We start from the raw sequence: 26,943 nt of genomic DNA on the forward strand, positions 1-26,943 counted from the left end.
ACAAAACATTATTCATGATAGTGCTATGGTGTTGTAATAGTTGTGACAGGCTCTTTCGTCCTGTCCGAAAACGATGTTGTCCGAAAACCAAGGTTATTTTCCCCAGTGTATACAATAGTGTTTTACGCATAATGCGTTCGCCATTTTGTGACTAGGTGTCTTTAAGGAGTTCTGGGAATACTACGGTATCTAAAGACTTCTGAAATAGTATCTTTAACAGTTTGGCGAAGCACTTTTTGTACGTGTTTTGGTTCTTTTTAGATTCGTGGTCATTGATACCAGCAAATATATCATCTTCCATCATATCATTAATTTCTATACGTGTCTCTGCAATTGATTTATGAGGATCAAGGAATTCGTTTGATTTATGCACTATTGTTTTGGTTATATGTCTAGAAAGTGTGATTATCCATTTTGGCCCGTTTAGTTTCGATTTCCTTCCACTTGCCTTCCTGAAATTCAAGATCATTGAGTGTAGGTGAATCTTATTTGATGTTATTTTGTAATTGACGCCTCCTTGAAGATGATATAGATAATTGTAAAATATGACACTTTCGGAATAATCTGAAAATTGCGTGTATAACCTGTATTTGTAATGAAGATTAGGTTGAGTAAGTTTTTAGTCCTAGTTGGAGCAGTAATTACGTGTTCATTGGGAAGTCTTTAATGGTGCCGAGGACAAAGGTCATATCGATCTTTAGTTGTTTTTTGCCAGGTTATAATTAGCCTTCAGCCTGCTAACATTAGGTAACTTAAAGTCGCCCGTTAAATTGCTAGAAATAAGATTCAAATCAACTTTTAGCCACGAGCGAAGCACTTATCATTTATAACTCCGGATTGAATTAATCCTTGTCAGTCGCACTTACTCTATTGCCTAAGGTTTACTTGAACTCGCCTTGTGAGTTTATAGAAAATATCATATGAATCAGTGGCTGATTCGGTAAGAGTTGTTTCAGTGTGAAAAGGCCTTGTAGCTTTTTTCTGTAAACTCTTTGAAAGAGCTATGCTGAGCTGATATATTATGGTATTACCGAATCATGTCCACAGCTAACATTGATCTTGTAATTCGTTTGCAATTTCTATCTTTCTTTGAAAAAACCTTAACAATCATCATTAGTACATTTTTCTATTGAAAGAGAAGCTTAAATACATAATTGTTTGCATAATTGTCAATCGGTACATTGGTCACTACTTGCTTTCGTGATACAAAATTTACATTAAGATCTTTTGTGGTGAAACATCGACAACATATCACTTCATCAAAAGATCCTGCTACAGCAATGAAAATATTACTATACAAACCAATTAACAGGCACATATTTAAATTGATTTGTTTATTCTATTAGGAAAAGTCATTAATTGTACAACCGTGGTAATGAAACATTTTGTCAATAAGTATAATTTACATTGTAACATCATATATTGAATGAGAATCAAGGTGTAAATTTTGCTCTGCAAATATCTTCGCAAACGTGTTCGGTGGATATTTTATATCATTATTGATCATAAATTGTAAATCACCCATTTCCATTAAAGTGAATAGTATACTCAATATTTTTTTCTTTCCTATTACGGAGATATATCTAATCGGAAATGCTTTGGCTAAATCAGCTTTGCCTCTCTGTGTCGCTGGAATCTGTTATCAAAATAGGGAAGTATTAATTCTCACGTCTTCGTCTGACCTATAGACAAATACGAATCAATAAAAATAAGACACTTTCTTTCAGTATATGAGCAATAATTTATTAGATGCCAGAATACATTTTTATTGGAAGCTATCATAATATAATGATTTCAGCCTTGTATATTCTTCAAGGAATATATTTTATTGGATTCGGTACGGGATAAGAAGTGACAATGAATCGGGCTTAAGGCGAATATTCGTGTTTCTCTGCTTCATTGAATTTCTAACAATCAATCAATATGAAAAATGATTTATTACATTATCAAAATACTGATATTTTGTATAAGTAATTTTATTGTACATTGAATTGAGCAAAATAAACCCTTCTTACGTATATTTTTCCATCTGTAAATATGATCTGATCATGTAAAAAAAAAAAAAAAAACAGAAAAAACAAAATATAGATGCACACAATTTCTGGCATTGGACAACATTACTTACAGAAAATAAATATGAAATTTTTGCTTATAAGTTGTGGCTTTTAATGACGGATCCAGTCTGTATACACACACATAGGAGCGTGCAATCATAAACGTGTATATGTATGTATATATGTGTGTGTGTGTGTGTGTGTGTGTGTGCGTGTGTGTGTGTGTGTGTGTGTAAACAGCGCGATCGGGAAGCTAAGGCATGCTGACATAGTCGGAGCGACGCAAGAATCAAGAGCCGATCTAGGGTTGCACAATTTCAAGCCACTTTGCATGAGAAGTGTAAAAGAGATGGAAGAGGAAGAAGAAAGGCGAAATGTACATTTGGTGTAATGTAGTCAACAGAGACAGTGCCTGAGATGTGAAGAATATGTGGTCAGTCACAGAATCTCATGGAAGGAAATTTGGGCTTGGGAACAAGCAAGAAGATCCTTCCTGATCAAGTGTACCTTCGGCGAATTTAGTCCGGTTGAACATACAAAAAACTGATGAATGTAGTTGATGAGAAAAAGCGATGGTGAGACATGTTCTGTGAAACTACAGGCTAGCACTAGACATATGTACATGGCTTCACAATTAAGTCCTCGGTGTCATAAGCACTCAGGAAGATTGAGGGATATAATAAAGGAGAGCACCCAAATGAGTAAAACCGTGGGAAAATATATATCCAGAAGAAGGGGAAAGGTCATAAAGGGCAGCCTTCAAATAAAGATACTGGGAGCTGACTGCTGATTTGGAAAAACTGTTAATATTTCCACTTATAAAAACAACAAAATGACTGGACATGATCCTATGAAACACAGAAAGGAATATTGGAATTTTGCTAGAGCTGACAGTGGCATGGAAAGAGAACATAATGCAGAGCAACGTAAGACGAGGTTTGAGAGATGAATCAAGAACGCGGAGAACAGAAATAGACATTTGAGTATTACTACCTGGCAGTGGAGATTAAAGACTTCATTGAAAGGGAAATGGTGATATTATTTAAAAGAGGGTTTGCCTTTTCGAGCTCAGAGCTGGGAAACTTAATAAGGATGATACAGTAGGCAGTCCACAGAGCAGCTGGCTGAAGTGAGAAGTCCCAAAATGGCTTGAAAACCATAACATACCGACTGGGAAATAGCGTCGCAAGGTGAGGCTGGCTGACACTTAAACAGCATTGCTGATTGCGAAGTTGGCCAAAGCAGCGATCTCATTCATAGCGCGCCCTCCTCCGAGTTCGAAGGCTTGTCCCACCAAGCAGCTGGTTGTCTCTGGCTGCTAGAACTGAAACTAACACGATACTGTTGGAAGACAGGTTTAGAGAGGGAGCAGGCTAAAACTACGCTCACTTCCACTCCATTGCTCAGTTTAGACAGTGTCACGTGACAGCTAGCTAGTGTTAGCTGCTGGAGCTTACCGGCGAGTATTTAAGGGGGAGTTTGACAGGATGGTCAGTCGCCCGTTGACATTCGTTGACGATGCATCGAAGAAACCAAAAAACAAAAGAAAAACGGAGTAAGACGAAACGCATTCAACACCAAAGCTGTAGCCACTTCCGAAACGGAGGAGGCGCCACGTCGAAAACGATAGACTAGGGTCCGAAACCGGACATAGTTCCTCCTGATGATGTCTTTAGTCACTGGATCCTATAAAGAGCTGCTGAGGTACCGAACCACGAAACGTGGCTGGAATTCCTACTTAAATGTTGGAAAAAATCGACCAGGAACCTAATTTGATTATATAAAAATCTGCTTAATGCAAATCTATTAGACCAAACTTGTTTGAATGCTTTAGACGTCTTTGACATGAAACAGCGACACATTTGTGGTCCCACCTAATTGTGTACGTTCTATTAATATCTTTAAGCGACAAAATTAAATTATTTAATGTCCTTAAACGATTGTTTGTGATTATCTATTCTGTTTTATAAATCTAGAACTAGCAGCTCTGTAGAAATATAGCTCTCCTTCTAAAATTAATTTGACCCTGTAAACCACATCTTTAATTTTGAAATAATTTTAACGAGAATAATTTTCATTTTGCACAAGCACAATTATTTCCTCAACCTAAACCTATTCCTCTATTATCCCCTATTTTTACTTGGTTATTTTCATTCTATGGTCTATTTTTCTATGTTATTTACACTATTCAGATATTTTACATTCTGGATACCGCTTTTCATTTTAGTCTTTGTGTTAGTACTTGTTATTTCCCTTGTATTAATTCCCTTGCAGGCATGCCTTGATTATTAGCACCATTTTCATAATTTAATTTCCAAGCACTGCACCTTCTAACGTTTTTCTCTTCCGTCCCAAGTCTCGCCTTAGAATTATTATCAGTCGCTTCCCTTGTGTTGGTTCCTTTATTGCAGCTATTTCTCATGCTACTATATCTATCAATAAAAGCTTCTTTCAATGTAGTTTGAAATAAAATTACTATTTATATTCTATTTGTTATTGTCTCATAGAAATTATTCAATCTCTTCGCGTTGTGTGCTGCAATGATTTGTGCCAGGTTTCTACTATTGGAAAATGTTATTCTAATCTTGTGTTTATTAAAAATACGATAATATTTATCGGTTTTTAGAAAATATATTTCTGCAACCGATTAGAATAATTTCGGGATGTTGGGAATAATGTGCTTACCGTAGGGAATAATATACTATTCCATATTATCATAAATTTTATTCCTAGAGAAATTTTTGACGTTCTTATTAAAAGTATTTATGCTGTTTCTCTGGTTTTCATATATGTTCTGCTTTTATTCATTTACTTGTTTATTTACTTGTGTATTTTTAATAGGCAGGTTTACATATTTATTATCTGCTCCGTTAGTGTGCTTCCTACTAAAGTTTCTTTTAGAATCAGTATTTCTTATTAGTTTCTGACTCCATTTTCTCAAAATCATTAGTATTTCTCGCATTAACTGTATTCTATGGTTATTGTCTAGTTTTTCAATTTTCCCGTCTTCATTTATCCTCGCATTACTATTTTTGCCATTACCATTTTTAATTTCACCAATTAGTATATTGCCATCACTGTTGTTATTGTTTTTCTTATTATCGTTTTTTTTTTTTCCAAGATCTATATCTTTGCTGTTGAATTTTAATTTTTCTCTTGAAATTTTCATTAGCTGATAGATTCGAAATACGTCTAGACACGTTTTCAACTACTTTCTGGATTATGCATCTAGGATGATTATTGTTTCTATTTATGTATCGCATGCTTTTTTAAGGCTTATGATAAGGTTTATAATTTTCTGCACTTAAATCTAAAGTGATATCAAGGAGGTTGGCGGAGTTGTGTTCTTTTTCTATAGAGATGGTTAGTCCTTGGTTTTTAAAGAATTTTAAAAATCTCGTCTTGTATTCCTCTATCTGGGTGGAAAGTGCATCATGCCTGTGTAGACACCGTCCCAAATCAGCGAATTATTTGCTTAAGCTAAACTTTAAATATATCCATACTAAGTCATTAACTTGTGTGGAGTCTGTAGATCCCCAATAATATCAAAGCTTCCCTGTCTATTTTTCCTACCTCACTATTTATCTTCAATTTTTTTAATATACCTTTTAGCTGCTAAAATCACGTTAAATATTTTCTGGTGAGTTCGGAGTTTATTCTAGCAAATATTTATGTAGCAGGAGAGGTTTTATAGATGGAAAACATGATGTTATTTTTTTCTATTTTTGTTATCGAGTTTATGAAATCAGTTGATAAGCTCATATGAGCGAGAACAGGATTTTCGTTTTATGATATTCCTTAGTCCTGGTATATTCTTATGCATATTTAGGTTACTTAACATACCTAAATCTGAATTAGAGGGAAAATACAGCTCACATTGTGGTTAGATCCGAAGTTGTATATATATGGTCTAATGTCTCAAAAAAGTTGAACGCAGTTATATGCTGTGGCACTGAAACTGGCTAATGATGGTATTTACTATTACCATATGAAAGGAGGCTTAATATAGAATATGTCTTATAAGATAACCAGAATGGAGTTACTGTCATAAATGAGGAATACAGGTGAAAGTCAATGTTAGATTATTATATGAAAATATATTCTTTTCATTTGAAGAGTAATTAGAAATATTTAGAGACAATTATAGTTTAAATTTATTTTGAAAATGTTTCTTTCGCCGTATTTTTGTTGTTAAACGTCGGTCATTTCTCGCAGAGAGCTGTATTCAAAGATATACAGTAAACACATCAGATATATCTGAGATCACAGATTCCCTGCTTTTTGCTATAGAGGCATATATTATTCTATGTGTCGTTTAGTTCTTAAGATGGTGTTGTGTGATTTGGGTTTTCTTTTCATTGCTATTCCTAATATACCACGCACCTACATATATTCATCTTCAGGATACTTGAATGATGAGGTGTTATGTTTTTGATAAGGTGAGATTTCAGCTCCTTTTGTTGAATTTTTGATCCATGAATATTGCAGCTCTTGCAATCTAATTTCCTCTTGTTATCATTTTGATTGATCACCGACCTTCCAACGTGTCATTTCCATTGTAGACCACCAAGTATTAATGATTTATTATTACATTTATAAAGGATAGAAAGATAGCAAGATTTATAACGATTCCAACACTGGTTTAAACTAAAATTGAAACTGAACACTTCTAGCACTAAGAATTCACATTTGCCTACTTCATTGACATCTTAAGACAACCATACTAAATTTTGACAAAGAAGCTTTTTCAGGAAAAAAGTTTTTATAAATTGATAGCGTAATGCCAGTGATCACTCTGCATTGCGATTAAGAACGATTCACAAATGCGAGCCTTGACATGTATGATGCATCGGTCATCCTGTAGTGTATGGTATGAATTACAATCTTACAGTGAAAGAACAAGATATTTTTTTTATATATATTTCAAAATCTTTCTGGTGGCAGGCATTCTATGTATTTCCCGTTTATCACAATAATGTTAAGATGATTGTTGCAAGAACAAAGTGCGACTCACAAATTATGATATGAGCAATCAGATTTAATGCACACACGCGCGCGCGCGCCCACACACACATACACAAAGGCACACACACCTATACACTTACACTTACAGAGAGACATATATGTTGAATTTGATTTCCACTTCCATACAATTCCGTGAGAATAATACTAAAAAAATGTCGCTATAGTGACATGAAAATCATGACATGGAGTGCCGATAGAAATACCAGAGAAAACATAAATTCCACGGCATCATAAGGAATTTTCCTACAGTAATCTAGTAATCTAAAAAAAAAAGAAATAAATAGAAAGTATGCCATAGCATCGATATTTTCATCGCTTATGTGATGTCAGCTTGAAGCTTACCCCTATAACTAGGATAGGTCAGGCCAGAATCCTTAAAGCGTTTGGTATCTCCAAAAAATGATTGCAAATCCAGGTTGTACATCTTTCGTGGGAAACACCATCACCGTACATCTGAAGAATATAACACTACCTGAAATGAAAAACATGCTACCACATACATTCTGTAGAGAATGTTGATGAAAAATTACCTGAGTTGTTGAACAGACAAAAGTCAATGTAATTGACCTAGCACTAATTGCACTTATTTTAACCTATCTTCAAAGGAAGTAATAAATTATCTCATACCAGAAATTTAACCTGAGATGGTAAGAATATAACTCAATGCTATAAAACACGTTGTTCAGTGCAAAACTGGATCTGCTAGCAAAATTTATACTCTTCACAGAAATTAAGATCAGTAATATTTTTATATCGTGTACATGAAGGAGCGAGATGTGTGAACTGGGCAAATATACTTTTCAGTTATCAAACATTAATTCATATTTGAGTCATACAATTATGTTCATTTTGTAATATAGTTTCTTTCTCGATCTCACAGCTAACAACAGTTCCATTAGAAATGGTTATTGATTTCTTTGATATTGCAACGAACTCATATAATTGCATTATTTTCCACCCACTTAACTAAATTGATATCCTTAGTTTATAAGCTAAGTATACTAACTATACTAACTATAATGATAATTAATGTGACAACTCAGTTATAAAAATATATTTACTTCCTCCTTTGTCTGCCTATAATGTGATTTGCTTCTGTTTTACGTTAACGGTGTTCATTATTCATGCTTTATGTCATTAATAAAGAACGGAACAATGATTACGTGAAACGAATACCGATATACGGCATTTACACTATGTATTGATTCAATTCACGAAAAAGTTCCCATAGTCATCTCCTATAAAGCATTTCTGTCTCTATTTTTAGTTTATTGACATAGAAATTTGCATTAGTCTTAGTAAGTTTTTCTTGATGTTAAAGAATATTCAGAAATTATAATTTTGTATTTCAATGCAGGATAATTCGAAAGCTTCTTAAATAAATTCTCAGAATAATACCAACATCAGGCGGAAATTGCGCTTGTTTTTATCTCATGAGATGGAAAACATGATTTGACGAGGATATTGATGAAATTCAGAATAATAGACTTAATTCAAAGCATACTACCGAGGACCAATTTTTGAGGGTTTATCAACAAATTTAGAATATGATTTATGAATATGAAGATGAAAAATATACTAAGAGCACTATAAGTTTCAGAGTGACATATTTAGCAAATATTTATGAATGAAGCAAAATATATTTCTTGGGCATCTGCAATTATATGCAAATGAATAAAGTTAATGCGAATTATATAATGTTGGTGCATTTTTATCAAATGGATGTCAACATTTCAGGCAAGCGTACTCGAAAATTTTCCAGCTATTGTGACTTATTTTTCATTAATTATAGGATGAGAGCCTCAACCTACCATTCACCAGTTTTCGGACCCCATCTAGACGTTTCCAGGTAATAGTGGTCTAGTTCTTTTCCAATTTCAAACGCCGTATGGTTGTGGCCTTCCAGAGTTTTTTTTTTTTTTTTCAATATTTTTTATGATCCAGAAAGATTTGCCAAAGAGGAAACTTAGTTCTAACGTTTTTCACTGCATAATTCCATTTTATCACATTTATATTTATAGTAATATTCTTTAAAATTTCATATTCATTTACCCATCAGTTCCTACTTCTGTCACATTCTCTTTCTCTCATTACGTAATATATCAAATGTTTTTGCTCATAAATTTCGTTCCCTATGATGAAATTTATATCTAAATGAAACAAAAACCGCACAAAACAAGCAGTACAAATGTACCGCTTGTTTTGTGCGGTTTTTGTTTCATTTATAAGTACCTAAACATTATATAAGTACCAATGCTTAAATGATTCCTATAGTTTACAACGATTATTTAAATAATCAATTTGATAATCAAAATCAACGTAATAGTTATCGCAATATATTTAATCTATATATTTTTATACGTATACTATGGTTATATTCGTGAGGAAAGCATATTTCTTCCATTACCGTTTTGAAAATGCATACTTGATTAATGTTAACAAACGTATAAACGATGAATACATTTTGACACTCTGCTTTCAAAATTTAATTGATTTCCTCCAAATGCTTTTATCTGTTTATTCTAAACGCTTTGTTTTCAATTCAATCTCGGGGGCATTCTCTAATATAAATTACAGATATTAATTATGTAATATTTTATTTTTGCTCGTAGTAAATCAATCGAAGTGATTATCATTTGATTGATAAACAAACGTTTCATGTAACACACATGTCTACCTGTTCTTACAGATATTCTACAATAAATTTCTTTTTGGCCTTCAAAAATGATTATACACATTGAGCACGCTAAAATTGTGTAAATATTTCTCATGCCAGAATTCTTCAGATACATACGTGTATTCTCGATAATACAGCGTCATTGATTAAATTAAGGCGTCTTTATTTGAAGAGGGAAACGTCTTGGATGTGGCGTCCGGTAGTTTAAAAAATATTACCCGTTGAAACTTTTTCAATAAATACTAAATAAATATTAAGTAAATATTAAATCTATATGACCCAAGCATAATATCTTCAGAGGGAGAAAATATACCATTCGATGATTTATATGTGTTTATGGATACGTTATAACAGACATATATTAACATGCGTGCGTATGTAGAGGTATTTTTTTTTTTTAAAGTGAAGGAAAATTGGCCAGGGTACACTTCTCTTCCAGATGAGTGGGGAGCGTCAGTGAAGGAGTTCTTCATTTCGAAGGACAAGAACATTTTTTAGCGTCTGGTCAAAGAACTGGCAGATGGTTTCTACTTTGAAATTCTAAGCTGTTTTTATTGTAATTTGGCGGGAAAAAACAAATAAGTGACAGATTATTGCAAAAACACAATATGTGTCAATGGAATTTAAGAATATGATTGAAAATAAATCATCAGAACTCATATTAGTTCGACCTTTAATCAATGTTTGCTATTTTAATACAGATATTCATATATATTGATAAGAGTACTTCATAACTTTAAATATTTTCCTCATATCTATCAAGTTTTTTTTTTAATAAATTTTACTTCCCTAAATATCTTAATGACATTTAAATACAAAGAAACAAAGAAATATTTTATTCTTATGGTTTTCTATAACTTACGGTGGTAAACACTTAACACACGAACTCGCGGCGTGAGAAGCAGAACAATATCATTGATACATGAATACATTTCTGTTTCAAAACTCATGTCACACATTATTAACCAGATGAAAACAATTTTCGTCCCAGGAAATCAATGCCTGTTAATCTAAAATGGTTCTCATTCGCTCACATTTGCTTGAACAAAAAAGTTCAATTCACTTAACGATATTTTTATATTAGTTAATTTCTTTTCTTCACAATATCAGGTAGCTTAATTATTATCAGATATTCCAATGCAGTTTTTAGGTGGTCACGCTCCCGTTCACTTTCAAAAGCTATACGATGCTCCTGATCAACACTTGATATCAAAATCCTCTCTACATAGGTATTTCATATTAAAATCTGAACGCGTTTATACTGTTCGAATTTTGCTCATTCTGAAGGTGAACTTTTGAGGGAGAAAACTTCTTTTGAAGCTGGCTTCACTGATATTGATGTAACTATTTCCGTTTCCTAGATAATCCTATAGGATGTTACTGTCGCGTTCTAGACAAAGGTTTTCTTTGAAACTTTTCGCTAACCCGATACTTTCCTTATATTCAATTCTAGAAATACTATTCTTCCGTTCAGAAAGAACACAACAACCATCAAAAAGAAAGGAAAAGAAACAAAAATCACTTGCTCTACGAAAGAGTGTAATTACTGCATTCATACAAACACATTGGAAATCATAATAAGCAGGAGAGACCGACCGACAAAACAAATTCATTTTTTTCAGTAAGGCGATTGCATTTATAACACAAGGAAAACAGTGCAACAGCACGATTTCGAATTCTATTCTATACAATGCATACTGGGAGAAAATGCACAGAATTTTTCTACGTGCTGACTATCTGTTATTGATAGGCATATTTAATTCTTTCGAACATTTAGCTGGGTGTGCTTTGTTGTAGATGTATTAACAAGGTACCCAGACAGATAATTACTGCTTATCTTGATGTACAGCATTCCATTGTAATAAAATGCCTGCCTTTGCAATCCGTTCAGTACTTGAGTTATAGCACAGCTACATCGCACCGAATGAACAAATGGATAATGACAATTAGAAAATCAATTCACGAATAGAATTTTTAAAAAAACGGAAGTAGTAACAGATACATCACAAATCATAGGATACTCGTTTCTAATTTTCTGACGCTAATGCAAAATGGAGCATAGTATTAAATTAAAATAACGATTATGTGAACGTTGTTCGAAAACAATTGTTCGAAAACAATTATTCGAAAAGCATTTATTAGAATGGAAAATTGCATGAATGAAAATTATTCAATTTTTAAAAAAAAAATATTTAAACACAAAGAATACGATTAAAACTCAAGTACACCAATGACATTTATTTCGAATAACTTTTTTTTCGAATAATTGTTTTCGAACATTTGTTTTCGAACAATTTTCATGATATGAAAATATCATTAAACTCACGTTTACTGTTGAAACAAGATTACTTCTAAACCTTAAACTGGGATAACATAGTAAAATTTGAGAATGTGGAATTATGAAAAGAATAATAGATTTCTAATGCGTGACACACCATTACAAATATATTTTTATTATTTAAAAGAAACAGGATCTGTTCATTCTATAATTGGATATGCAATTCTAAATCACATTGATAAGTGATAACGTTTGTTCCCAACTTTCATTTTATCGTTCTGAGTTCAAATTCTGTCTCAGTCTACTTTGCCTTTCATAATTTTGGGGGTCGTTGAAATATATACCAGTTGAATCTTAGGATCGATGTAATCAACTCGATCCGCATCCCAAAAATTCAGATAGTGTGCCTATAGAATAAAGGATTATATCATATGACATATTTTCAGAAAGACAGTTTGAATAAGTAATTTGAAATGCTTGATTTATGCAGATATTTATCGAAAATATTACTTCAGAATTTATTCAACCATGGCCATATAATTACATAACTCTCTCTGATTTGAAGTGATGATTGCTTTTACAAACGTTACGAATCGCTTCCTTGCACTGTATTTTCTGAGGCTGTATAACATTTGTACATTCATTATTCATATAACTTACTTTTCATCTAGATTATAACTCATTCTACAAATTATATTAATAAGATTATATTTACGATTACAGTACCATTTACAATTTATCTAGTATAGAACGACGAGCAAATAACATTTCTTTATTAATTTCAGCTAACAAATAACTTCTTTTATTCGTTACAAAATGCAATGTATGGTAATTCAAAATCATGCGGAGATTGGGAAAGAGAATCTCATAGAAACTTTGTTGAGCTTCCAATAAATTATGTTATCAGTTTTTTATTCGCTCTCCGTCTCTCTGTCTCTCTGTATGTATCTGTGTATGTATGTATGTATGTATGTATGAATGTATGAGTGTATGTATGTATAGATATATATATATATATATATATATATATATATATATATATATATATATATATATATATATATATATATATATATATATATATATATATATATATATATATATATAAGCTCCTAGTTACTTCAGTCATCAAAAGGCGTCCTTGCTGGATCCTTGCAGTCGAGTGTTTTAGTCGAAGGAACCGATCCTAATACTTGTTTTACTTTAAAGACTGGTACTTATTTTATCTGTTCGTTTTCTGAACTGCTATTTACAAAATGCAAACGAAACGACACTGGTCGTCACGTGGTGGTGTGGAACAAACAAAAAACAAAAATGCACATAGATACATACAAACATACATGCATACAAGCATACAAGCATATATACATTTATATATCAACAACAATATGTGACAGGATTCTTTCTATTTCTGTCTATCAAATACGTTCAGAAGAGTCTTATCGACCCCGAGCTATAGTTGAAGATACTAACACTAGTTCCATCAACTGGGTTTGAACCCAGAAATATATTGTTATGCAGCAAACTTCTTAACACACACCCATTGTTATGATTGTTGGTCTGTTTATTGCTATCGAACACATCTATAAACGTATGAGCCTACACTCCGTGTTACATTTGTAACTTGGGTGTCTATAAAATAAGTTCGCAAACAGATAATTGGAAATTGTCATACGCATTTCCTACTTTCGATGAAATCTTTGACAGTAAGTATACTTCGTTATTTTGTCTCTAACAAACTCTTTGTAGGCCCATTCATATAAGAAATGAAATTAAACAAGATACACCATAAATAAAAGAAAATATTCTCTCATACGTTATAGCAATCAAAGAAGACCATACCAGTAAGTAACTTATTTAATGCTTGATTTAGCTTCCTAGAACTGTGTTAAATATATATGTATGTATGTATATATATATATATATATATATATATATATATATATATATATATATATATATATATTAAATATGAAGAATATATATATATATATGATATGAAGAATATATATGTATATATATATATAATATGAAGAATATATATATATATATATGTATATATATATATATATATATATATATATATATATATATATATATATATATATATATATATATATATATATATATATATATATATATACAATTAAAGCTTGGGAGAGGCATTATGCCGGTAATAAACACACGCACTGGTTCAGTCATTTATTAATTTATATAGTTTTTTTGTTAAATTATTTCATTGCACTCTTGCAATCTCTTCAGTAATTTGTCTCTCCACTTCCGTTTGTTTTGAATGTATGATCTGGCGTTGATTTGGCGTTGTTTTGGCGTTGTTTTGAAACTGTTCGGTATGAGCATGTGAGTGTGTGCAAGCTCGTATGTGTGCACGCTCATATGTGTGCACGCACACATCAGATCAGATAGAGACTTATATCAGATCAGATAGAGACTTTTTTTTTAAATTTATTTATTTACGTTCATATTCCGCATCATATGTGTGAACAACACATGCAACCATGGGCAATTGTAAGTTATACACGAATGCCATCAACTCAGCTGTAAGAAAACCGAGGCTCACAGAGGGCCAAGCAAGCAGACTAAGACACACACTACTGGTCAACATCAAAAAGAGAATATACAAAGAAATTAGCCAGTACCAAAAGAGAATAAGGTTCTTACAACAAAACCTCAAGAACATGATAACACCGTATGAGGAGTTAAAACTCGCAGATATCATCCATCAGGAATATAACTATATAGACCGAGCCTGTATCAAACACTTCAGCAACAAATTGAAATGGATGAGACAACAACAACCACAACACACAGGAAACAAAGACAAATACCCAAATACCATCAACGGGATTCTGATGTCGGACTGCGAACTACCGGGGATATACAATGCCATCGCAAACGAAAATAGTCACACACCTGGAATGTATGGCTCAGTACTACTGGATGCAAATGAAGAGTGTGCCCTAGGATTACCACCTAAATATGTCGTGTATAACAAGGTCAGTAAGATCAATTATCTGTCTGAGATTGAAAAGACATTTACTAAGATTAGATGGAGGTTAGGACACCACTACAACAACAACTCAGTTGTAAGAAACCACCACGACAGTAATATGCATAATATTCACAATGCAACCAACAATAACAATGGAAATGGCAACAACAACTACACCGCTACCACCACCAACAGCAACAATAATGATTACACTACCACCATCAGCAACAGCAATGATAACAGCAATAGCAACAACCACACGAACAGCACCGCACACACCAGGAACAACAGCAACAACAACGTCCGTCACAATAACAACAGCGACAGCAACAACAACAGCCACACATACAATGATAACAACAATGGCAACAACAACACCTTAGAAAATCTCTTTTATAACCCAATTGACAAATCCTATGATATGACCCGAATCTATCCAACGGATTTACCTTTCAACAAAAGAGTATGCATCTCGCCTTACACAGATGATAAAACAGAAGCCATTATGTCTTTAGCTAGAAGCAGACTCAAGAAAACATTAACACGTTATATAGCAACTGCCCCAACACAGAACGAAGTAGGGGCCCACCAACTCGGTACAGTAGCTGCAATGGGCATACGAAAACTAAAACATAGAGTTAGAAACAATGAGATAGTATGCCTCCCTACAGACAAATCAGGCAGGATATCGGTAGACAGCCTGCAAAACTACACCCATACGATGCAAAAACATATAGAAGATATGAGAGAAGTTACACCGCAAGAATATGAAAAAGTAGAGAAAATTCTCAATGCATACATGGGAATGTGGTGTAACATACTCCAACTTAAGAGACGCACAGCACAGAACTTCACATCATCCAGCAACGACATTCCTACACTCTATGGGTTACGGAAAGACCATAAACCTGTTGCAGACTCTATCACAGGCCCCCCCATATCGACCGATTTGTGGTGCCAATATTGCCAGAAATTATAGGCTGTCATTCTTCTTCTCACAGATATCAAGACCACACATCGAGATGTCTCTTGATGTTTGTGAAAGCACTGAGGACCTCCTCAGCAGAGTCAATGAATGTAACTGCTCCCATGACCTGACAGATTGTATTATAGGCAGTATAGATGTAGTATTTCTCTATCGATCCATTCACATTGACTTTGCCGTAGAGAGATGTGTTGAGATTATTTCGGAAAGTGAAGTAACCTTCCGTGAAGTGAACACGAGGGAACTAGGCCTCCTCCTAAAGCTCGTTTATAATAATGAATACTTAGATCACCACGATCTAACTAGATTCTGCCCCACCAGGTCAGGAAGGAGTAGACCACCTACGATCACATCAGCTGCTAGAAAAACCGCCGCAGAGCGTTGGAATGGATGGAATACACCCACCCACGACCTAGAGGATAATATCCAAACACGTAAAATGGTTGCACATGCTGTAGGTGCAAGTCTGAAGACCACCCTGCAGAACCGTATAGTTAGATTCAATGAAAAACTACACATGCAGGTCCAGGGAGCGGCTATTGGTGTCAGTGTGGCCGGAGACGTGGCAAGCCTATTCATGACCTGGTGGGACAAAAAGCTGAAAACAACTCTCGAAGAACACTCAATAACAATCAAACTATACGGGAGATATGTGGATGACATTAATATCTTAGTCAAAACACCATCAAACATGCAGACTGAAGAGAACGAGAAGATCGTGATGGAAAACATCCAGAATATAGCTAATACAATACACCAGAGCATCAAAGTAACAATAGATTACCCAACAAGACACCTAAACATGAGACTTCCAGTACTTGACACAGAACTTTGACTAGAAACAATTAATGACAAAGTTCAAATCCTCCACTCACATTATATGAAACTTATATCTTCAAAGTATGTTATCCATAAGAATTCGGCTCTATCACACAGTGGGAAAATCAATATATTAATAGCCGATTTCGTTAGAATAATGAAAAACATATCCCCCCCCCCCCTGTGCAGTTCATGGGAGAGGCAAAGACATATTCAAGACTTCATGCATGGGATACAGCCAGAAAGATAGAATCCGAGTATACAGAGGAGCTAACAAGAAATTTGAGGAGATTGTTGTCAAAGATACAGATGGAACACAACCTAGATACCGTAACAAACAGTGGAATAGACTACAAAGAATTAGTGACAAAACAAACAGAAAGAGCACGTGGTACAATACTGAGAAACTACAGGGAATAATGTTTTTGGACGCCACGCCACACGGAGAGCTGGCCCGCAGATTTAGAAAAATCCTCAAAAGTACCAAGTTGAGGGTAAATGTTATAGAAAAACCAGGGAGATCCATTAGATCAATAATATGTAAAACATATCCCTTCAGAAGAACAAGGTGTGTTGAGAAAAGTTGCATTGTGTGCAAATATAGTCCTGGTGCCAGCTGCAAAGCCAGAAATGTGGTCTACAAAATAAGTTGTATGGATGGTGAGTGTAAAAAGAGAAACACGACATACATAGGTGAAACGGCAAGAAGTTTGGCTGAGCGTGTAAACGAACATTGGAGGGACTATAATAATCAAAAACAAACTTCGGTGCTCTACCAGCATGCCAAAGAACAACATGGTGGTGTACTGGACACAATTAGCATAGAAATCCTGTCTAGACACCCCGGTGACGCATCGTTGCGGCAAATACAGGGGTCCTCATAACTGAAACGCAACCAATTTAGAACACCAAATACACGTAGATGAGGGCCTTACAATTGTCCATGGTTGCATGTGTTGTTTACACATATGATGCGGAATATGAACGTAAATAAATAAATTTAAATTAAAAAAAAAAAGTCTCTATCTGATCTGATATAAACGAAATTGTTACAAACACACATATAGACGCACATACTTACATATAAGCAGGAACACATAAGTGCGTGCACACATATGAGCGTGCACACATACGAGCTTGCACACACTCACATGCTCATAACGAACAGTTTCAAAACAACGCCAAAACAACGCCAGATCATACATTCAAAATAAATGGAAGTGGAGAGAGAAGTTACTGAAGAGATTGCAAGAGTGCAATGAAATAATTTAACAAAAAACTATATAAATTAATAAATGAATGAACCAGTGCGTGTGTTTATTACCGGCATAATGCCTCTCCCAAGGTTTAATTGTATTTCTTTCAACACACGTATCCACATAAAGAATCTTGCACACGAAATACACATACGAAATATATATATGCATATGCATATATAGGTACAGAACGTCACCAACTGTGTAAACAACAAGATGTAAGAAGTAAGGAAACAAGAGTTGAATACGCAAACAACGAGATGAAAAATGGGAAAGGGGACAAGTGACACAAAGAACGACCATTCATCACTTGTCGGCTGCCTATCTACTGCTCATTTAGAGCATTCAACGACAATATGAGTCTTCAAAGACAGTTGCTCCCTTAAATTTCCAAAGAGAATTTTGGATATATATATATTATTTATATTAATACATAATTGAACGCCACGCATCCATTTCCAAGTAGGTTTATATACATACATACAGACATACATACATACATACATACATACAAGCTTACATACATACATACATACATACATACATACATACATACATACATGCATACATACATACATGTGTGTGTGTCTGTGTGTTAGAGAGTAAAAGTAGGAAAAATTATATCATAAAAATCATAGTAGAGATACGTCCATAAAAAATAAACAATATTGTATTAATGAATACATATATAAAGTACAACTATTATTATTATTATTATTTATTAAGATTTGAGAGAACTAACGATCGTTTCATGATTATGCTGCCTTTCGGAATGTAGTCCAAAGTTGGCAACCATAATTGGGTAGTATATCCACTCGTCAGAGAAACGGATGAATTTCAATGTAGGAAATCGAATGTTAAAGGGCTATTCAAAATCGTATGGTAAATGTGTTTATGGATTACATACCGAAGGGAAAGGGAATTATGGTACTTCTATCTATACACAATCATTACGGATTCTTAGAAATGATTTTACCATGGATTTATATTATTTTTCAAAATCTCTAGCCCAAATCTATGCCAATAACTTTTTAAACAACACCTTTATGATACGATTTTAAATAGCATTTCTATCATTGTATTTACTACACTGAAATTGATCCTTTTCTCTGACAAGTGGATATACATCCTAATAATGGTTATCAACTTTGGATTTCATTTCGAAATGTAGTATTTTCATGAAACGATCGTACGTTCTCTCAAATGTTTTTCAATAATCATAGTTATACTTTATATATTTATTTATTAATACAATATCACTTATATTAAGGACGTATCACTTCTATCATTCTTATAGCATTATTTTCTTACTTTTAGTCTCTAATATATAATTGCTCTAATTGAATCTCTAAATATGTTAAATGTTTTAGACATTTGTCATATCAAAAACATTTGCTCCTAGCATATATTTGATTAACTATATATACATTATATATATATATATATATATATATATATATATATATATATATATATATGGGGGGGTATGTGTGTGTGTGTTTGTGTGTGTGTTTGTGTGTGTGTGTTGTGTGCGTCTTTTCTGATACATGTTCATATACATTATTAGAAATGTTTCTTCAAACTCACACACACACGTATGAACGCTCGCGAACACACAGGCACGCACACACACATACGCCCCCCGCATATATATTTGGGTTACAGTTTTGTAATAGGATAATTCCATAAAGTATGTAACAAGATACACTTGAAGGAAGATTTCCTCAAATGTTTTTGTATATAAATATAACCTTCGTTAATCACAATGACACACATTTTTCAAATGATGATTTGAATTGCATGTTATCGCTTTGGTTGTTCAAAGTTTCATGCGCACGTGTTACAGGGTAGCGAATTGAATTAGAAAGCGCTTACTTACAACTGTATGCCACAAGGCTCGTGTCAGTCTGTTTTTCTAATTTTATTTTTTAATAGCTAATAACTTCCAAGTTTTCGTTCAAATGTCTATTGGTGTATACTTTATTATATTTTTGATATATCGTTGTGCATAATTTTGAGTACTATTTCCTCTCTGACTCGACAGAATGTTTATGGCAATATGTTTATAGAAATTGTTACTATAAAAATACTCAAAATTAAAACGACGAAACAGAATTATAAATATAGCATATTTCACTGTTTAGCAGTCGAGTTCGTAGCATCGCATATGATTAGTTGCCATATTTCAAACAGTTTTGATCACTTTTTCTAATTTCATATCTCTTCCAACCATGGACATGCTAATATAATCAAAGATACCCCTAGACTCTGATACGTATGTCAATCGTTTTCTTTTCCGACCGCTGCACCACAACAGCAGCTCAATACCTGCTCACTTAATTTTAATTTATTGATCATTTATTCATTCACGACTAAAATTTGTAACTCTTTCCCATTCGTAGATAATGTCAAAAGTGTTGAGAACTACTGCATGCAACTTGAATTTTTCAAACCAAAATTTGAACTTTTCAAATCAATAGAGGTAGGTCGACTTATTCACCAAAACAGTTTTGGATAACTATAATGACAATGCTTGAATGTTAACACCCCATATTTACACAATATTCTGCGTTGAGATGTATATGGTGAAATCGGTAGATGTTTCTTTTCTATGAGTAACAAACTCACTGATCTCCCTTATGAACCTTCCTAAGATGCGTATATCTCACGCCATCTCTAGTATCCTATATTCTGAATTAAACCTTCAAAAAGACTGTCTATGTAGACACAGATTATATACCTGCTGATCAAGTGAATCATAGGTAGTCAAATTAGTTCGCATTATTTTGGTGTAAAATATATGCAATAATAACCAACTGAAATTCACTTTTTTAGTCCCCTGTTAGTAGAAACTTAATAAAAATAAAACGGAAAATGAATAGGAATACAGAAGGAACGACAATACATAAATTGTTATGTAGGAAGTTCTGATAATGAAAGCAAATAATTTAAGTTTTTGTAATAAAATGAAACGTACGAGAACATTCTTGGGAAAGCTAATCAAAACTTAAAATGAATGGGCAAAAGAAATTCGAAATTCGAGATAGAAAAAGTGGTTGAAAATTACATATAATCAATTTGTCTGTGAAGTAAGATATCTAATACATGAATTTTAATAAAACTCTACCAAATGATGAATAGGATAACAAGATTAAAATTAACAATGGCGTATAAATTCTGTTCAGAAAATTAAGGACGTTGATATGACGTATTTCATTAGACAAATTATTTTCTTCTGTTTTTATCAGTAATTGCTTCGGACTTACAAGATGGTAGCTAATTAAAAATAAACGGTGGTGGAGCTGATCATGAAAAATATCTCTTAAAAAAAATATCTTTATTCTCTCTGCAGTTTCTTATAGATATAAAGTTACGTCATCGACTAGTTATTGGGTATTTTTCTTATTACATATTTCGAATTAGAATAATGTGCGATGTTTAAACCAAACATTCACTATTTTCAAACAGATTTATTTCCGTTATAACGCATAATATGGATGTTATATTGATTTCTCATATAATCGTGCACGATTGCATACTTGTTCCTGTAGTTTCCCACAGAATAGAGTCTTATAGTGCTACTGAATATATGTTGGACGTTTCTGAAGGTCGACCACGTTCCAAGAGTTACTGCAAATATGAGTAAGTGAAGAATATTATTTTTCACACAATGAATGGGAAATAAATACAATAGTTTGTAACATTATACAATCGATCATAAATATCACTGTTGTACACAAAACACATGGCATATTTGATGTTGATACAACATTTATGCTCTTTATATACCAGACAAATGCAACATTGCCATCTACTTTCTACAGTGTTTCTCCTTTATCTGGCTTTTATTACACATATCCAACTAAAATATCAACATGAAAATGTGGAATAGTCTGATTATAATGGCACACTAAATGTAATCAATTATAAAAGAGGTCCGTAAAGCGCTGGGTAATACATTCGCTACAGGACATTCATAAAAAAACAATAATAATTCGTATCATGTCTTTCCCTTGCAAAAGGTAGAATTTATTAACTTTAATAGTATATTACATGGTTTTATTCATAAATATACTAATCTAGAACTGCATCTTAAATTATAGGATACTATAGAAAGTATGCATGTATGTTTATTTGTATTTGTGATTATTTGTGAGTTTGAAACTGTGTACATATATGTCTACATGCACACACACATATAAAAAGATTTACAGGCGTATATGTATATATGTATATACATACATATATATGTATGCATATATGTATGTATGCCTGTATATATATATGTGTGTGTGTGTGTGTGTGTGGGTGGGTGTGTGTGTGTGTATGTGTGGGTATACTAACGAGCTTCATGTACTCAAGCAAAGTTTGTACGTTGTCTCTATTTTGTAGGTTGACCCCTGAAAAACCTAATTAAAATTGGTAATATTTTAGGATTCTTGTGTCAATTAAGTTAAATTGACCATTCCCCAGATACGTGAGCAGTTAGTTTCCGAAAACGGAATGTGGAAGGCGAGTTGGTGGTGTATTGATTCCTATCTCTAGCAATCCACGTACCGATCATTTCACCGTAACTGGTTTTTTCTCCTTAATTCCCTTTCTGACTGTCTCACGCATTTCTTCTCTAGAGAGAAAAAGAGGTAGAAGTAGTGAGAGAGAGACACACACATATACAACCACAGAGACAGGGAGAGAGAGAGAGAGAGAAAGAGAGAAAAATAATGAGAGAGATAAAGATATAGAGAGGGGCATATGTAGAGAGAGAAAGTTAAGGTACGACGCCTCGTTTGTTTTTCTCCGTAACTCCATTTAAATTAAGTGATGTAATATTGAAATACGTTTCAGCAACTTTTATTGAAAGGAAAATAACATTACAATAGATGCTAATATGCGTCATATGAATACTTTTGTGCACAGTACATCTGATGGCCGGAAGGCCCGCCAGAATATATGTGTGTGTGTGCGCATTTGTTTTTCCTTCTTGATTTTTATTAATAACTGTTTTGATGTTTTCTCTTAAATTCTTCACACTGACGAGAATGACAATACATAACTTTAATTATAATTATTGATAGAATTTTTTCTTACATAGTTGTATTGCTCTATGAAAGGTTTGTAGGTGCTTATTAAATCCAATTTTGATTTTTTAACATCTTTTCTCCATTTTTATAATTGTTTATGTTTCTTTTATGGTAACGTTAATGGTATGCAAATAACGTTTCATTATGCCGGGTCAACAAACTCCACTGTATAGCATCTGACCACCTGTTGGGTACAGAATTTATTGAGGAGGGTCACGCTTTAAATGTAATACAACAAAGAAATGTACGTATCAAGTCATAAAAATTGTAATAATACAGTCAAACGAAATAGTAATATTTTGAAAGCATTTTATACATGCATTTTAGATCTTCAGTAATATACAACTGGAAATGCAATCTTTTGCGCAACATTTTCTTCACTGTGTACGTTTCAAAGTTACAAAACATTTTAGAATACCTCCTGAAGATAAATGTACGATGTATGGCGACAAGTGCTCAATTTGGTAATTCTTTTGGCAAAGATGCGTGAAGTTGGGCACCACTATCGTGAATGCCGATCGGTTTTAGATTCTCGTTCGATCTCATCCTCCTTTAAGAATCTCTAAGATGTTTGACTGTCACAATGTATCCTTTCGCTGTATATGTTAGAGTCCCGATACAGAAAATCAAGGACATTGAAGTCCTTCTTTTCTCCCGCAACAAAACTCGAAACATTGCAGTATATATCAGTGTCTCTGGAAATGTATTGGCCTTGATGAAGAAATATGACACCGCTCCATATGTTGAACCTTCATTATCACATGATAAATATGTAGCCACGTTTCAGATAAGAAAGGAACTTCTTTTCAGCGGCTTCTTGTAGATCACAGCAGGCTTCCCGCATTCCATCCTTCACATTAAGTATCAACTGACGCAGTACCCAATTTTCACATACTATGCTGCAACCAAAACTTCCAACATATATCATGCGATTACAGTCCACATGTGCAGGATGCCACGGATTCTGAATAGTATTTTCACAAGAATAAAGTTGAACCCTCGGTGGCAATTTGTGTTTGTTTGTAATTGATGGTCCCGTACTGCATGGTGATAATCTTCAGTTATGGATTTTTTTCTTTAAACTCGTTTATCCATACGGGCAAACTGTTGTTTTCAAAGGTGTTATCTCCGCCACCATCTGGTAGAGTCTTGTGTATTTTAAAGTACCAGTGACATAACGTAACTACTGCTTATAACGTGAATATGAACTCAACGCATGCAGACATGGAAACAAAATAACAGCAGATTATGAATCAGATATCTAACAGCCCTACCACTTCATTCTCTATCCCATTACTAGATTAGTGGATGAAATGCTATACTGCATATATCTGCATATATCAATACTGCATATATCAATACTGCATATATCAATCGTGAGAATTTATGCCACGCTAGTAGTTGACGATGGTACAAGCAATGAAAACACGCTTGTTACATTTCACTATTTTCATCCTGTACGAAAATAATAATCTTATTGGCTTAATTATGTCTTCAGGTCTCAAGTGTAAACACATGGAATCGTTATCACTTGCGACATGGTAATTAGTTTTTTATGCAAATTGAAACATATTCTCATCATTCCCAGACAGTATTCTAAATAAAGTGATTTTATATCTCTTCGCCAAATTGTCTCCAGTAGCAAGAAATTATTCATCAAACTTTGTAATTTAGTTTTTGTCGTTGCTGTTGTTTATCAACAAAGCGTTCCTGACCGAGCCGACGTATAACCAAATGTATTCGAGATGTGAAGATCTTGTGATATCGGAAGCATTATCCAATGGGACATTTCTTTCTAAGACTGTAAAATATACATATCATTGGTCACACATATATGGTGTATATGTTTCGTTCATAGTGCGTCGTGGGTAAATTTGGCTACTAAGTCTGGATTCTCTAAAGATCATACAGGGGCTGCTATTTTATACATTCGTTATACATTAATATTACAATAGTATTTAATATTTCATAAAACAAATTCCGAGTACAGATTTTCGATAGCATATTCGGAAGAAAGTTATTCTTTACATCTCTATCAATCAAAACACCAAATAAAATTTATTGCTGTTGTATGTGAGTAACCTGATCGTTGAACAATAACATTTGGAGTCTTGCAAATGGATATTTGTGAAAATGGAGAACGGGTATATAGCACACTCACACACACTGACACATACACACACATACACACACACACAGACACACACACACACACACACACATGCATACACACACGCACACATCTATATATATAGCATCTTTAAAATTGCATTTTAAAACCTTATATATATATATATATATATATATATATATATATATATATATATATATATATATGAAAGAAGGTCTTAAAATGCAATTTTAAAAATGTCATATATATATATATATATATATATATGTGTGTGTGTGTGTGCGTGTGTGTGTGTGTGTGTGTGTGTGTTTGTTTGTGTGTGTGTGTGTGTGTGTGTGCGCGTGTGTGTCTGTGTGCCTGTGTGTGTGTATACATATATACACCAATAAGAAAATGGAGGGGATCAAGAAGTGGTATTCATCAACTTTTAGACATTACATTATGTCTATTTATTTTTTTTTAACCATTATACCAAGTGAACATTTATAAAGAAATCAATTTTACTCAAAGTCAAAAATGCAGTAAATATTAGTCATTGTGTTCGAACCTCCTTGGCGAATAGAAAGTGTGTGCCATCTTTTTCACCTCCATTAACAACGGACGGTCCCTATATTTTTCCAGGCATTGCCTCTCCTTAGGCGATGGAGGAATTTCAACCATGTTTCGTGGTCTGCTACCACAACAGCTCCTTTATAGGATCCAGTTAGCTCAAAACATCATCAGGAGGAACCACGTCCAGTTTCGGCCCCTACTCCTCTACCGTTTTGACGTGGCGGGGCCCCTCCTTTCGGAGGTGTCTTCAGCTCTGGTGTTGGGTGCATGTCTTCTTTCACTGTTTGTGACTGTTCTAATTCAACTGTGGAATGTCCCTCGCTATGGTTATTTTCCAGGAGGTTCTGGCCACACGTCTTACGGTTCATCACGCGTTGTTGAATTACTTTCTTCTGACATACCTTCCCTTGGTGGATTAGGATCCAGTTAGCTCAAGACATCATCAGGAGGAACCACGTCCGGTTTCGGCCCCTATTCCTCTATTAAATAGTCACCCTGTAATGAAATACTCCATGCGAAACCGATTTTTAAAACTGGTATTAATGGATCTATAATACTGTTGAATTGGAATAATAACCCAGTCTACAGATAAATATACGCGTATGAATGTTTATCTGTTTTTTTTTCCTTAGTATAATTTTCTAAATAGTAACAATATTATTACGAAGTTTGAGGCAAACGTCTGTTGTCTTGTTTGTTATTTCTATAAATAAAAATAACATTATCTTTACGTTTCTTTTGTGTGATATCTATTGCCCATCTTTTTTAAATCAACTGTTTCCTGTTACGTCTATTAACAAACAACAAAACATATATACACACATACATATCATAGACACACAAACACACAATTTTGCATAAATATGCACGTGACGATGTGTGTGTGTATGTGATATATATATATATATATATATATATATATATATATATATATATATATGACAGTGTATATGAGCTTTACCTCCACAAGATGTTAACAGAGTTTTTAAAAATTTCGTGGCTTTTTGTGTGTTTAGCATTTGTTTAATTTTTCTGGCTTCACCCTTTCAAATGTTGCCATACATCATTATATTGC

General features: G+C 33.6%; 1 long non-coding RNA gene across 2 annotated transcripts in view; it reads right to left on the reverse strand.

The window, feature by feature from the left end:
- Positions 1-1,756: 1,756 nt before the first annotated feature.
- Positions 1,757-26,943, reverse strand: part of LOC128247044 (uncharacterized) — a 141,711-nt gene continuing 116,524 nt past the window's right edge. The window contains exon 4 of one of the 2 annotated variants that reach the window (XR_016238002.1): positions 1,757-1,907. This is a non-coding gene — a long non-coding RNA (uncharacterized LOC128247044). Of the gene's footprint in view, positions 1,908-12,188; positions 12,442-26,943 lie in introns of those variants that run through there. The other variant, XR_016238003.1, reaches the window with a different exon arrangement.

Source organism: Octopus bimaculoides, chromosome 2, assembly GCF_046866305.1.
Source record: "Octopus bimaculoides isolate indiv1 chromosome 2, ASM4686630v1, whole genome shotgun sequence".
NCBI classification, from domain to species: Eukaryota; Metazoa; Mollusca; class Cephalopoda; order Octopoda; family Octopodidae; genus Octopus; species Octopus bimaculoides.